This window comes from Oryza sativa, chromosome 3, assembly GCF_034140825.1.
Source record: "Oryza sativa Japonica Group chromosome 3, ASM3414082v1".
NCBI classification, from domain to species: Eukaryota; Viridiplantae; Streptophyta; class Magnoliopsida; order Poales; family Poaceae; genus Oryza; species Oryza sativa.
In genome coordinates this window covers 14,915,081-14,929,408 of record NC_089037.1, presented here as the reverse complement: position 1 = coordinate 14,929,408, position 14,328 = coordinate 14,915,081, and the positions used below count along the sequence as shown (strand labels likewise).

At 41.8% G+C, this 14,328-nt stretch overlaps 1 long non-coding RNA gene and 1 pseudogene across 2 annotated transcripts; both read right to left on the bottom strand.

Moving 5' to 3' along the window:
• Positions 1–326: 326 nt before the first annotated feature.
• On the bottom strand, positions 327–3,275 carry LOC136355904 (uncharacterized). 2 transcript variants are annotated; one of them, XR_010740467.1, is made up of 4 exons: positions 2,651–2,955; positions 2,231–2,326; positions 983–1,102; positions 327–848 (listed from the first exon to the last, which is right to left on the bottom strand). It is a non-coding gene; the product is annotated as an uncharacterized lncRNA (long non-coding RNA). The 2 variants fall into 2 exon arrangements; XR_010740466.1 differs by lacking the exon at positions 327–848 and having other exon boundaries at positions 873–1,102; positions 2,651–3,275.
• A 956-nt stretch (positions 3,276–4,231) lies between these two features.
• Positions 4,232–10,040, bottom strand: LOC4332940 (cytochrome P450 709B2-like; annotated as a pseudogene).
• Between the last annotated feature and the right edge of the window lie 4,288 nt (positions 10,041–14,328).

The following is a 14,328-nucleotide window of genomic DNA, read 5'->3' as shown; positions in this document are numbered from 1 at the left end:
AAGTGAACTTCGTGCACACGAGTAAAGACAAAAAAAAAAAGGATTCCCCTGAGAGGGGCGGGACGGCATGGCAAAGCTAGCCAAAAATAAAATTTAATTTTTTTTAGGATTATACTCATCAGTGATGGGCATTAACTTAGGCCCGATTGAGATGACTCATCTGTGACGGGTATTAACTTAGGCCCGATTGAGATGACTCATCTGTGACGGGCTATAGTTAATACCCGTCACAGATAAGGGTCATATGTGACGGGCTATAGTTTAGGCCCGATTGAGATAGGTCATCCATGACGGGCTATAGTTTGACATGTCGTCTGGGTCAAAGCTATCAGTGACGGGCTTTAATTAGGGCCCGATTAAGATAGGTTCATCCGTGACGGCCGTTTGCCTGATTGAGATAACTTTTCACATAAGTGACTTCTAGCCTGTGACGGACGCCGTACCCGATTGAGATGGGAGTTGCCGCCCGATTGAGATGATAGTATCCATTCTAGTGACCACTAGTGAGGCGACACACGAATGAAGATGAAGCCGCGCCACCGCCGTCGCTTCCTAGCGGGGTCAGGCTTGGTCTCTTGCTTCTTCTTGGCTGGGGTGAGGGCCCGCGGGTGCGCCTCCTGCGGTTTCGTAGCGGGCGTGGAGATGGAGGAGTGGCAGACGAGTAGCGTGATGCCGCAGCCGACGAGGACGGCGAGGGAAGTGATGAGTAGGACGAGGAGCTGGAGGTTCTCGACGAGCAAGAGCGACCACCCCTCCTCGTCCGGTCCACGCCCCGTGAGAAGCTGAGCCACCACCACCACCGTCGCTTCCCAGCGCCGCTTGACCGTCACCGTAACCAGCCGAAGCCGCTGTCATGCCCAGAAATTCACTAATAATCTCCGAACTTATTTGTGCATAAAACCCTCGTCCAGGAATCAGCCGAGGTACACAAACTGACAATTCAATATACAAATCCATCACAATAATAACGTTACATACTTACAAAAGAAAAGAAAACGGCAGCGGAATTAACGGTCTAGCGATGGCTTCAGCTCCACTCCCACAGGCAGCTCAACTGGGGTATAAGCCAAACATCTTCTCCTTCCGGATCCTTTTTTTTCAACTGAGGTTTGATGATTATTGCAAGAATGAGCATATGACATACTCAACAAGCCACACAGCAAATATGCAAGTGCACAAGGATTCCAAAGGATGGCATAATATAGGGTTCATTTGCGAAATAGCATTTAGCAAACATTTAAGAGAAGTAAAACAGTAGAGTAATTAATCAGAAATTTTAATCAACACTGAACAGTACACCCATGCTGCATAGGCCCAACCAAACCTGAACAACCAACCCCGGTCGTATAGATCAAACCTCCAAACCAGGAATTATCCATTCCAAACCAGGAGTCAAATTAATTATCACATTATTAACATTATTGAGTAGTATGGGACTAATCACGAAAAACATTGCTCAACTCGCCCATGACCGCGGGCACGGCTATTCGAATAGTTTTACTCTAGCCAGAGGTGTACCACTGTACCCACAAGACACGATTCCACACATGTTGCCATGCCCCGTAATACCACCACGGCATTGCAAAGGGGGAAATCGTGACAATACCCTTTGCACAACACAACTCAAAACAGTGCACCGTTCCTGGATCATAATCACCCCCTCAAAAACCAAAGGCATGGACTCCCCAGCGACCCCCACGGACTTCTCGCCGCTTCTCAGTCTGGCACCCCGTAATGAACTATGCTATACAAAAGGTAAAGCCGTTGCCCACGCTGGCTTGTGGTTGGCACGGTTAATGTCTCACAACAGTAGCTCGTGAACTGGTCCTTAATTGTCATGAGCACGACCTTCAAAACCATGTGCTCACAACCCACCATTAACAAGTTTTAATTATCAATTAATTATCATAACACGATTAACCATCGTGAGCTACCATTAAATATAACCATAAATAATAATGTAGTATGATTCATCCCATTAGTGAGCTAATGTTTCTAAGCATGGCTAAGCAATTATATATATAGCATTTAGCTAAACCAAACCAATATATAAGGTTCTAGCTAATCAAATTATAACCCACAGGAAAATAAAGTCATCTTCGGCCATTAATTAATTGGGAAAGGCTCACCACCCGATGACATTCGAAAATAATACATAAGTTGAAATAAAACAATAGCTTTAAACAGGTTCAACATGCTCAAAGGGTTGTTTGGGATCTGTGTGACTTGCCTTGCAATAATCGGTCTTCAATTAGTCTTCTTGAACACTTCCGATGCACTCACGAACCTTCCTCAACGAAAACGCTCTCCTCCGGAACGTCGGAAACTAAAGCGAAAGAACAAAATTCAACAAAACAGTACAAAAACAAGCATAAACAGTACATGTGGATATTTTTAACATGTAGATCTCGATTTTAGAAAAATTTAGCAACTTGAACCACTCGAATCGGATCTACGGTTATTTAGTTATGATTTTCCGAAGATTTAATCTATTAGAAAAACGGGAAAAAGAAAAAACGATGATGACGTCATGATGACATCATCAATGGCCGGCCCGGGTTGGCGACCTCGCCGGAGATTGGATGGTCGGCTGCGAAATTGGAGGACACGTACACGTAGAGGACGACGAGACGAACCCAACGGTACTCACCCACGAGCCAAACGACAAACGACGATGGCCGGCGACGAAGGGGCGGCGACGGCGGCTCGGCTTGCACGGGGCGGCGGAGCTCCGGTAACCGGCGACGGAAAAGGAAGGGTGGCCGAGCTTCCCCTCACCACGGCGCACCCAACGGTGGTGACGGCTACCGGCGAAGACGATGGAGACGGCGGCGCGGCGGCACCGGATATGGCCGGCGGCGACGGTTTGCTTGGCGGCGGTGGCGACGGAGCTACGGAGCACGGGAAGGCTTGGGAATAGGGGCAAACGAAAGAGGAGGACTAGGGGGTCCTATTTATAGCCTTGGATTGAAGAGATCGGACTCCTCCCGCAAGAAATCGGCCCGGGAAATCAAAAACTCGGTTTTGGAGATAAACTCAAAAACGAGTTCGATTCGGATAAAATACTCAACGATTTGCTCCGATTTTTGGGGGTAAAGATAGAGGAGGATGAGAGGATCAAAACCCTCAAACAATCGGAAGAAAAGGGGAGTGATTGGGGAGGAAACGGCGCGGCAAAGCGGCGCGGCAAGGCGGCTCGGCTCGGCTACAGCCGGCGGCTGGAGCTGGAAAATGAACAGTAGCGGGGGAGACAAAGTAGACTTTTGGGCTGGGCCGGAAGGGAGCAACAAAGGACTTCCAAAATAATAAATTAATCAATGAGATGATCTTTGAATTGTTAAAAATACTTCCAATGCTCAAATAATTTCAATAAAAATCCTGAAAATACTTGGGCACTCAAAGTACTTAAAAAAATTATAATCAGACCATTTAATGATTAATTTAATATGCGGATAATTACTGAAATGCTCTTTGTATGATTAAAATTAGGAATTGAGCTCCGAAAAATCCGAGAAAATTCCAGAGAGTATAATTAACCATGAGGAATTTAATAAAAATTAAATCTATCCATGCTTTATATTTAGGAAATTTTATTTCCCACATTTAACTTCACTTGTAAATTAATGAACATTTAATATAAATTCTAATAATAATTTATTAAATAATTTATAAATCCTGAAACGAAAATCAGGGTGTGACAGCCACCGCCACCGTCACCCACCACCGTCAAAGCAGAAGCTGCTTGCCCGCCACCGTCACCAGCTGTCGTTAAAAAAGAAGCCGGTCGCCAGTTGCTGCCACCATCAAAGCAACCGGTCACCCGCCGCCGCCGCCGCAACCAGCCACGGCCGATGCCGAAGCCGCCGCCGCCGCCTTCGCCGTCACCACCAGTAGCCTAGAGTTAAGTTGGATGGGGATTTTGGGTGTGAGGGTGAACGACGAGTGTGAGGTTGAGGGCATTTATGTCCTTTTAAAATTTCTCTCTCATCTTTTTCACCAAAAATGATAAAATATTGTCTCCGGTGTCATACAACTAATTACACAAATTTTATGGTGTCCATCGGCAGTATTGTGTTTTTACGGTGTCTCCCAGCCAATTACATGATTTTCTAGTGTTTTGTAACAAATTTTGCCTTTTAGTTATACACCACACATCATCAAATCATGCCATCTATACCTTCTATATATAGTTGGTATCCACTAACTACTAAAACTCAATAGATAAAGTACGTCACATAATCATCCACTAGCAATTATTATTTAGAGTATCTTAAATCTCATACAACCATGACACATCATTTACCGATTTCAATCTCACGCAAACACGGCACAACATTTACAATTTTGTTGTATTTTTAGAACTTAACATGCAAGCAATATCAACTCATCATCTTCACATCATTTCCACGCTATTTAAACATAAACATATATTCCGCAGCAAAGCGTAGGGTATTACTATTGACTGGTTTTTATTATTGCTATACGCGTGATCGAAACACACCCCCACTTCATGCATCCGGCAGCCTCACGATCACCGGAAGCCCAAACTTGGGCTTGAGCGTGATCAAATCCACGGGCGCGTGCACGTACCCGGGGGAGACGCGGAACGAGAGCCTCCGCAGCATCGCGGCCATGGCCGCCTTCGCCTCCAGCATCGCGAAGCCCTGGCCGATGCACGACCTCGGCCCGATCGAGAAGGACAGGAGCGCGTGCGGGATCCCCGCCGCCGCCGCCGCCCTCGCCGCCCCGTCCCGGAACCTCAGCGGGTTGAACTCGCCGGCGTCGTGCCCCCAGACCTCCCTGTCCCGGTGCATGATCGGGACCGGGATGTAGACGGCGACGCCGGCGGGGATCGCCAGCGATCCCACCGTGATGTCCGCCGTGGGCTTCCTCTGGATGAAGAGCGCCGGGTTGTACAGCCTCAGTGTCTCCAGGAGCACCATTGTCATCTGCAAACAAACAAAATGTAGATGCTACTCTTGTAGTTAATTACTCGCTTCGTCGTTTCGGAATGTAAGGTGTTTTTGATTTGGTCCCAAGTAAAAAGACCCTATTTGATCCAGGTTCTCGAACAGTACAGATTCTCACATGTACTCTAAGAATCTGTAGGTATAAAGAAGAATATAGAAAATGAAATGGAACATAAAAGTTAGGAAACCCGGCAGATTCTTAGAAGCTAACTGACAAACAGTTACTTATCAGAATTTTAAGCTCCTCAAACATAACCTAAATATCTGATCAAGTTGGAGGAATTGCATTCATGTCAAATTAATTTCATTACATCCACCATTAGATATTCTTTATAATATATTTGTTTGGTGCCAATAATGTTGCTAAGTTTTTTTATAAACTTAGTCGAAACACCTTATATCCTAAAACGGAACAAGTTGCTTTCTTAAACACTAAAACATATAAGATAAATGTAATTAAATGGTGTAGAGAAAGAGATTCTTGTTCCTTGCCTCCTTCAGTTTGCCGAGTGAATTGGCATCAGGACACTGATCCGTCCCACATTCTCTCAAGACCTCGTTTCTGAGCCTTTCCTGCCATTCGGGGTACACGCTGAGCAAGAAGACGGTCCATGTGAGGAGGAGGGAGGTGGTCTCATGGCCGGCTAAGAAGAACGTCTTGCACTCGTCTACGATCTCGTCCATGCTCAAGCTGCTGGCCTCCCCTTGCTCGTCTGAAGCGCAGGCGCCAAGCATCAAACCGAGCAGATCGTTGCCGTACCCGCCGTCTTTTGATGATAGCCGCGATCGTATGATCTGCATCAGTGTGTCCCTGAGATTCTTCTGAAGCCTCCATTTGCGCCGATTTCTTTCAGTAGGAAGATAGCTGCATCCAGAATGAGAGAACATATTACAAATCCATTAGGAAAGTGAGTGACAGTTTTACAAAAGGAAAAAAGACTATTGAGGGAAGCAGAGTTTATTACTTGAGCCCTGGTAATTGCACTTGAAATAAAGTTGCCATGGTGATCTCTGTCAGTTCATGCTGTGCCTGGAAGGCCTCTTTGCCTAATTGGTAACTGCTGCCGAAGGCAGTATGGGCAATAATATCTGCTGTTAGCTATCTGAATTTTTGGTTGAGGTCGACCTCTGTTACTCTGTCCTTGTTCTTGGCTGCGACATCCTCTAACTCCTTGGCCAAGCTTTGAGCACAACCCGTCATTGTGCTTATCATCATCTGTAAATCACAAAGTCAAAATTATTCATGAAATAAAAATACCTCACCTATGGCCTTCTATGTATGCAGTCCTGTATATTTCTTTTTTCTGGACTCACTAGCTCTAATAAGTTTTACACATTAAGAGGTCTTGAAAGAGATACACTCATGACTGTAATCTGAAATCATGTACACCATAAAACTTACAGGTGAAGTTCGAAATCTGTTGGTATGAGAAGAGATTGATGGTGGTGTTACTGTTACCTTGAGCTTGTCCATGTTAAAAGCAGGGTTGATTACCCTGCGATGGCGCACCCAATCAGTGCCTTCCAAGAGTACTAATCCCTTGCCCATTAGGGCCACCAGAGTTGGGGGCGCATCATTCTTCAGAAAATGTCCAGACTTGCTCGAGAGAATCTGCCTAGCCAACTCATAGTCGAAAATGCAGATGCGTGGCTTTGCTCCATACCAAAACAGAAACGCTTCTCCTGCAACCATTCAAATATTCGTACATCATCAGCATCTCATTATACATATTTGAAAGAACTATTGTTTACAAAATCTCTCAGCATATGCCTCTGATTTGTTTGAGATGCAAAGTTGATTGTGTTTCCACTTTCCAGTAGTATTCAACAAACAAACGAAGTACTTTTCACTCCGTGACTTGCGTTTTTTAGTGAAAAGAGTTGCGAAACGTTGTTTATTTTCTTACTGTTTCTTGACCCTGAGTTGAAAACTTCTGCTAAAGAATTACAAAAGGATTATTATTATCATTATTATTATTATTATTAGAAGCCATCAAACAAATTTCATCTGTCGGGGCAAGCATCCATTTGAAGGAAGTACACCATTTAATCTGAAATGGGACACCTGATACAAAACAAGCGGAATTTTAGAGATTCAAAACTTTTGATAGTACTAGTACTATCCAAGCACCTATTTTTGCTATTTCGGGTCTGTTTAGGTCCCACCCTAAAATTTTACACCCTGTCACATCGAACAGTTGAACACTTGCATGAAGTATTAAATATAGCCTAAAAAATAATTAATTACACATATTGCGACTAATTTGCGAGACAAATCTTTTAAACCTAATTGCTCCATGATTTGACAATTTGATGCTACAGTAAACATGTGCTAATGATGGATTAATTAGACTTAATAAATTCATCTCGCGGTTTACTGACGGATTTTATAATTAGTTTTTTTTGTTAGTGCCCGAAAAACCCTTGCGACATCCTATATAATACCCAACTAGCATGGTGGCCCGCGCAAATTACGCAGCTAGCATCCTTATATTATCTCTCGTATAATAGCATATATATTTTTATATTTTATTATCAAAATATATTAAAATGACAACAAAATTTTAAATTTTGTACTAACTTTATCAAACTAACCAATGTGTAATATTCGTAATGTATTGTATATACATGATATTTATTAATTATTTTTAATATTGAATTTTAGTTATTTCCAAATTGTATTTCTTTATGAACTATATACTCTTCTTCCAACATTATTTATTTTTTTAATTATGAATTTCTATTATTTATAAATTGTATTCCTATATTTCTTATTTTAAATTTATAATTTCAGTTATTTCTAAATTATACTCTTATATGAACTCTAAACTCCTCTTCCAATATTTCTTATTTCAATTCCGAATTTCCGTTCTTTATAAATTATATTTCCATATAGAATCTAGACTCTTCTTCTAATATTGTTTTTTATTCTAAATTTTTATTATTTCTAATTTTATTTCTATATTGACTCTAAACTCATCTTTCGATATTATTTATTTTTTTAATTTCAAATTTAAGTTGTTTCTAGACTATTGTGCCAATATTCATTTCTAATTCTAATTTATTTATTTGTAAATTGTATTTCTATATGTACTCTTTTAATTTTTTTTATTTTTATTCTGATTTTTAGTTAATACTAAATTCCTATATGGACTCTATACTCTTCTTACAATTTTCCTTATTTTAATTCCTAATTTCTATTATTACTAAATTGTATTTTTCTTTCAATATTTCTTTTTTAACTTCCGAATTCTAGTTATTTTTAAATTGTATTTCTATATGGACTCTATATTCTTCTTCCAATATTCCTTGTTTTAAATTTCAAATTTTCAATATTTTTAAATTGTATTTCTATATGGATCTAGCCTCTACTTTTAGTTTTCTTTTTTTTAATTTCGAATTTCCATTAGTTATATTGTATACTGGTATGGATTCTAATTTTCTCTTCCTATATTCTGTATTTTAAATTCTGAATTTTTGCCATTTTTAAATTGTATCCATATATAACTATATATTCTTCTTCCAATATTTCTTATTTTTGAATTTTGAATTTTTGTTATTTCTAAATTGTGTTTCTATATGGATCTAACCTCTACTTTTAATTTTTTTTAATTCCAAAATTTCCATTAGTTCTATTGTATACCAGTATGGGCTCTAGTCTTTTCTTTCTATATTCCTTATTTTTAATTCCGAATTTTAGATATTTTAAAATTGTTTTCCTATATGGACTCTATATTCTTCTTCCAATATTTCTTATTTTTAAATTTCAAATTTTTATTATTTCTAAATTGTATTACTATACGGATCTAACCTCTAATTTTATTTTTCTTATTTTTTTAATTCCGAAATTTCCATTAGTTGTATACCGGTATGGAATCTAGTCTTTTCTTCCTATATTCCTTATTTTCAATTCTGAATTTCAATTATTTTTAAACTGTATTCCTAAATGGACTCTGTTTTTCTTTTTCTCCGATTAATGTGAGAATTTCTAGGCCATGAGAGCGAACGTGGAGGCTCCTTTTTCTATTCCTTTAATAAATTAATAGAAAGATGTGGTACGCCAAACCTTTACACCTCTGGATCTAAACACCCCCTTCGAGTTGTTTCTATATTAGTACTCCCTCCGTCCCATAATAAGCGCAGTTGTGGGTTTCAATGCCCAACTTTGACCATCCGTTTTTTTGAAATATTTTTTATCATTAGTATTTTTATTGTTATTAGATGATAAAATATGAATAATACTTTATGTGTGACTTAACTTATAAATTTTTTCATAAATTTTTCAAATAAGACGGACGATTAAACGTTGGACGGAAACTTATAGTTGCATTTATAATGAGACGTGGGAGTAGTATTTAGCACTGATAGATACTACTTGATTGATTGTGTGTGTCTGTGTGTGAGAGAGAGAGAGAGAGGAGAGAGATTGACAAGTAGCATCAAAATTCCCTTGGTGCAAATGCTTCCAACAAAGAAAGAGCCAAACGCAAGAACAGCAACAAGCATCACCACAAACAAGTGTGTTTAGTTCACGCCGAAATTAGAAGTTTGGTTAAAATTTGAACGATGTGATAGAAAAGTTGGAATTTTATATGTGTAGGAAAGTTTTGATGTGATGAAAAAGTTGGAAGTTTGAAGGAAAAATTTGGAACTAAACCAGGCCCAAGAAAAGAAAAAGGAAACACTAAGCACAAAGCGATACCATACTGAGCCCTCCATTTGAGGAAGTGAGGTGCTATCCTTGGGAGGTAGTTGTGGTCACGAAGATTATCCAACACCTGGCCATCTGCCTCCTCCTTCAACCTGCTGATTTCGCCATTGTTGCCTCCCAAGAACTTGTAGGCAGGTCCACGGATCCCCTGCTTCTCTCTGAATTCCTTGGCTATGCAGTGAGGCCTCCAAATCAGTCGCACGACGGTGTAATCCCATAGCCATGAGATGGCAACAACTAGGAGAGCAACCAGAGGCAGGAGAAGGATGGAGTCCATGAACACACAGGGATGAATGTAGCTTTGGAGGAGAAAGGGGAGGAGAACAGATGATAGGAAGATGGTGCAATATATATCCAGGTCATTTCGGTGGTTGATGGTGGTGGTATATCAAGGTCTAAGAGACTGAGACCGACCTATAGTGTATTTTGATTCACACATTGGAGATATTTTTTACTGTCCTTGACCCTATGCGGTACCGAATCGTGGCCGTCCATCTAGCCCCATCAAACGGCTGACACAGCCTCTATACCGCGTGGTACTACAGGAAGGAACAATGCGGTACCATAGGTGGAAGGGTATTTTTGTCTTTTCGTGTTCTCTTCCGCATCGCACAGACGCACACATCTCTTTCTTCTCTCGCACACATCTCTTCAGCATCACAGGCAGGACAAGAGAGAGCACCATGGATGCGACGGTGGCAGCGACAGCGGGGTGGATGCGACGACGGCCGTAGCGGGGTGGATGAGATGGCGGCTGCGGCGGGATCGATGAGACGGTGGCCGTGGTGGGGTGGATCCGATGGCGGGACCGCGGCGCCTTGGATGCGACGACGGCACGGAGGCAACAACGCATGGCGGCCGTGGTGGGGAGGATCCGACTGCGTTGCCTTGGAGTTAGTCGGGATCTCGGTCACCCAAATCCAGTCATTCTTTTGGTGGTCAAGGGCAAGAGCTCGTCGATGCGGTACCTGGAGGCCGGCAATGGTTGCGGCAGCCATTCGTCGGGCTCTCGGTCACCCAAATCCAGTCTTTTTTGGTGGTCAAGGGCGGAGCTTGGCGATTGTTGTGGTGGCTTTTCATCGAGAGCTCGGTGAGCCAAAGCTGGAGGTTGGTCGCAGAGGGCGCAGGGCTCGCAGCACTAGTGGACACAGGCATGGCAGCTGTCGCCGCAGGGCTTCTCCTGGAGCTCGTATTGCTGGCGCAGCCTGGAGCGGTAGCAGCAGGAGTAGGTGCACGCAGACCCCATCACCATCACCAGCAGCATGTACAACGCCCCTCTCACGTAGCACGCTTCAGTTCATCAGGCCAAACCATGCTTTTCATCAGGCTGTCATCGGTGGATGCGATTTAGTCGAGCAGGCGGTGATTTGTTTTAGCCCCATCATACCCTTCCTAAACCAACGGTTGGATTAGATTGGTATCTCACAGTATCTCGTATCTTATGGTACCTCCTTGAGGATGGGAAAAGTGCTCCATCAGGCCATGGCTCCATTGGTTCGAGACCTGGATCCGCTCTGATACCATATATGCATCGTCAACTATGCAATCTTGGATATATTTTATTTTTCTGATTTGGTTAGAACGATTTTCTTTTCGAAAAGTGCTCGGTAGTAATCATGATCACCTTAAAGAGCTATGGCTCGTGACATGCGTTCCCGGCGTTAAAGATTTATTTTTTTCTGCTTGATAAAAAATAAATCAAAACATCATCATACAATTTTTTAATGACATTAAAGTAAAAAGGTGAGTCTAGTTTAATCTATTATGCAACTTTGATGGATATATATATAGTAGTTCGAAGTAAAATTTACTCTTCTGCTTCTTGTTATTTTTTAACTATAGGTCCTTGTTTTTACCCTAGGTGGTGTTTGAATCTCGTAAAGATAAAAGATTAAGTGTTTCACGTAAAACAAGGTGGTAATAACGTGTGATTAATTGAGTTTTAATTATTACGAACTTGAAAAATGGGTTAATCTATTATTTTAGAATAACTTTCATATATAAAGTTTTCGTACGAAACGTACCGTTTAGCCGTTTGGAAAGCTTGCCACTTTTATCCAAAAGTTTATCTAACTTCGGAGGTAAGAACCTGATCTTGGCGATGCTAAGAACTTCCTTTCAGCAACCATGTTGTTGACAATTGTAACGTTAACTTCCTCATGATCTTAATATAATCTGGTCGCGGCTTCTTTTCGTCAGCCCTGTGTTTTTTGTTTGTTTGTTTTCTTTTTCACGCGACGCTACCAATCCAAAACCCTTGCAGCCTTGCTTGATGCTGGACTGCTGGAGGACTGAAAGAGACAGGAAATGGACAAATGGTTTTGGTTGTGTGGTCTAGATGAATAGGCATATATGCGAATAGTATTTGTTTAAACTGGGTTTAAGCATTTCTTTTCAAATTTGAGATGGAGCTGCATCATTGCACAAACTCTAAACCTACTCCAATTAGTGGATCTTTCGTTAGCTACTCTTGTTGTGCGCGGCATGCTTTAGTTTAATTAGCTTTCATTTGTTTGGGGGAATATGTATAAGACTCGTGTATCATTGTATCACTATTAGAATCCTAAGATTTGCCAAGCATCCAAACAAAAAATCCTACAGACCGTCAGGAAGATTTAGGTGGCCGACCGTTTGAAATTTTAACGAGGGTTGTTACGAGAACATTCAGCTATGTAGCATGTGGCTGACAGGATATATCAGTGAGTGCGAGTTATAAGATACCACTCGGAAATGGTTATAAGTGGATGACGGGGTATATTGGTAACCGAGAGGTTTAATTTAACTCTCGGAAATGATGCAGTTTTAATAGGTGGCCGATGATTTAAACCCCCCTTGGTAAAAGTTAGGAATCTTGTAGTGATTAAGGGAAGTAAAGTTAGTTGATTAGAGCTGAGAACCTAAAAGGAAAAAGGAAAAAGGAAAGGGAAAGGAAGGGGAGGAGAAGGGACTGATTTCACTATTTGTATTCTCACGATAGATGTGGCGACCTAGGCTACCGGTGCTACAAAAGTAGTTGTGGAACTGCAAACTTCATCAGCTGCTAAAGAGTTGCCTCCTCCGCCATTGTGTTCGCAATGTCGACCTAGTTCCACTGTTGTTGATTAAACACTTTGTCGTCACGTGCTTTCTAGATAGACTAAACCCCTAGAGTGACAATAGTACCTCTCCTTCGTTCTTTCGGGATCCTCGGTTGGCTATCTCATAGCCATGTATGAAAGGATGATTCGGCCATCGGTAAACAACATGTGCACCCTATTGTATTGAATACAAGCCACCGTAGCTATCTTGATTCCGGACAAGCATGCACCTAGTATGTGATCAATGCTTTCTTCATCTTGATCACAGAGAATGCAGTGGCTTGGATGCGGGAGTCCTCTCTTTGCAAGCCTATCCGCAGTCCAACAACACCGAAGTGCCACAAGCCAAAGAAAGTGTTTGCAACGTGAGGAGCCAGAGATTTCCAAATTGAAGATTGGAAAGTAATTCGACCTATGAACATGGCTTGATAAGTAGAATAGGAAGAGTACCACCCCTGAGTTCTCCCATTTCTAGATGAATTGATCCGACTAGTCATTGATGGGTTGAACTGAACTGACCAAAGACCATAGCCGCAAATATTCCAAGATGGTATGGATCCCTAGAGCACCTTGGATATATCTTATCCATGTGCTAGCTTGCAGTGCTTGTGCAACCGTTCTACGGTGACAGATGCGTGTGGGGAAGCGGTCGTGGATAGTCGGCGCCAAGGAACGAGTCCCTCATGCATGTACCAATTGTTCTCACAGAAGAGGCAGACTCTCTATTCACCAACGTTGTTGCAAAGTCGCGCTTTTTCTGCAAGCTTGGGATCACTAGTCCCTACCAAAGCTTCAACGGTGATGTGCGTTATAGCCAAATCTATCATGAATGAAGGGCTTCACCCATGAGCCCAAGATTTAGGATACCAAGGCTGCCATAGTTGACTATGGCACAAACTTTTGACCTGGCAACATGGCAATGCCCACCCTGTGCATTTGCCCATCCAGCCTAGAGGAATCCATGGTAGATTTTGCCAATTCCTTTAAGGAACCATTTTGGTGCATCCACTTGAAACCAATAAATAGATTGAAATTGAGCTTAGGACTCCCTTCACCTTCATGATACCGATTGGCACCATTTTCTCCGCTTACTATAGGAGCAGTCGTCAAGTTACTTTATCAACAATGGGTGCAGGTCTATCTTCCTCAATTTATGGGTGGAGAGAGGAATGTCAAGATATTTGCACAGGAAGGATGCGACCGAACATGGCAGTTCGCCCTGGATCATAGCCGAGTCACCATCCTCACAATGGATCGACACAGCTGAACATTTGAAGAAGTTTTTTTTTTGACAAAAACCCCTCCAAAGTTGGCTAGGATTTGCATGGTCACGAGGAGTTCACCATGGAGTGGTCGAAGAGGCGGTGAGGGATCCCTAGGGGTTGAAGCAGCCCTTCTCGTTCTGCTACAACAAACAGGGAGCTATTAGCTATATACTTTCTAGTACTTTTCGAGTAAGGGTGAGAACGTTTCAGCGGTGGCGGTGGACTGTTTAGCCGCATGCAAAACGAGAAATAATATTAGCATATAATTAATTAAGTATTATAATATAATTTTTTTATGAATAAAT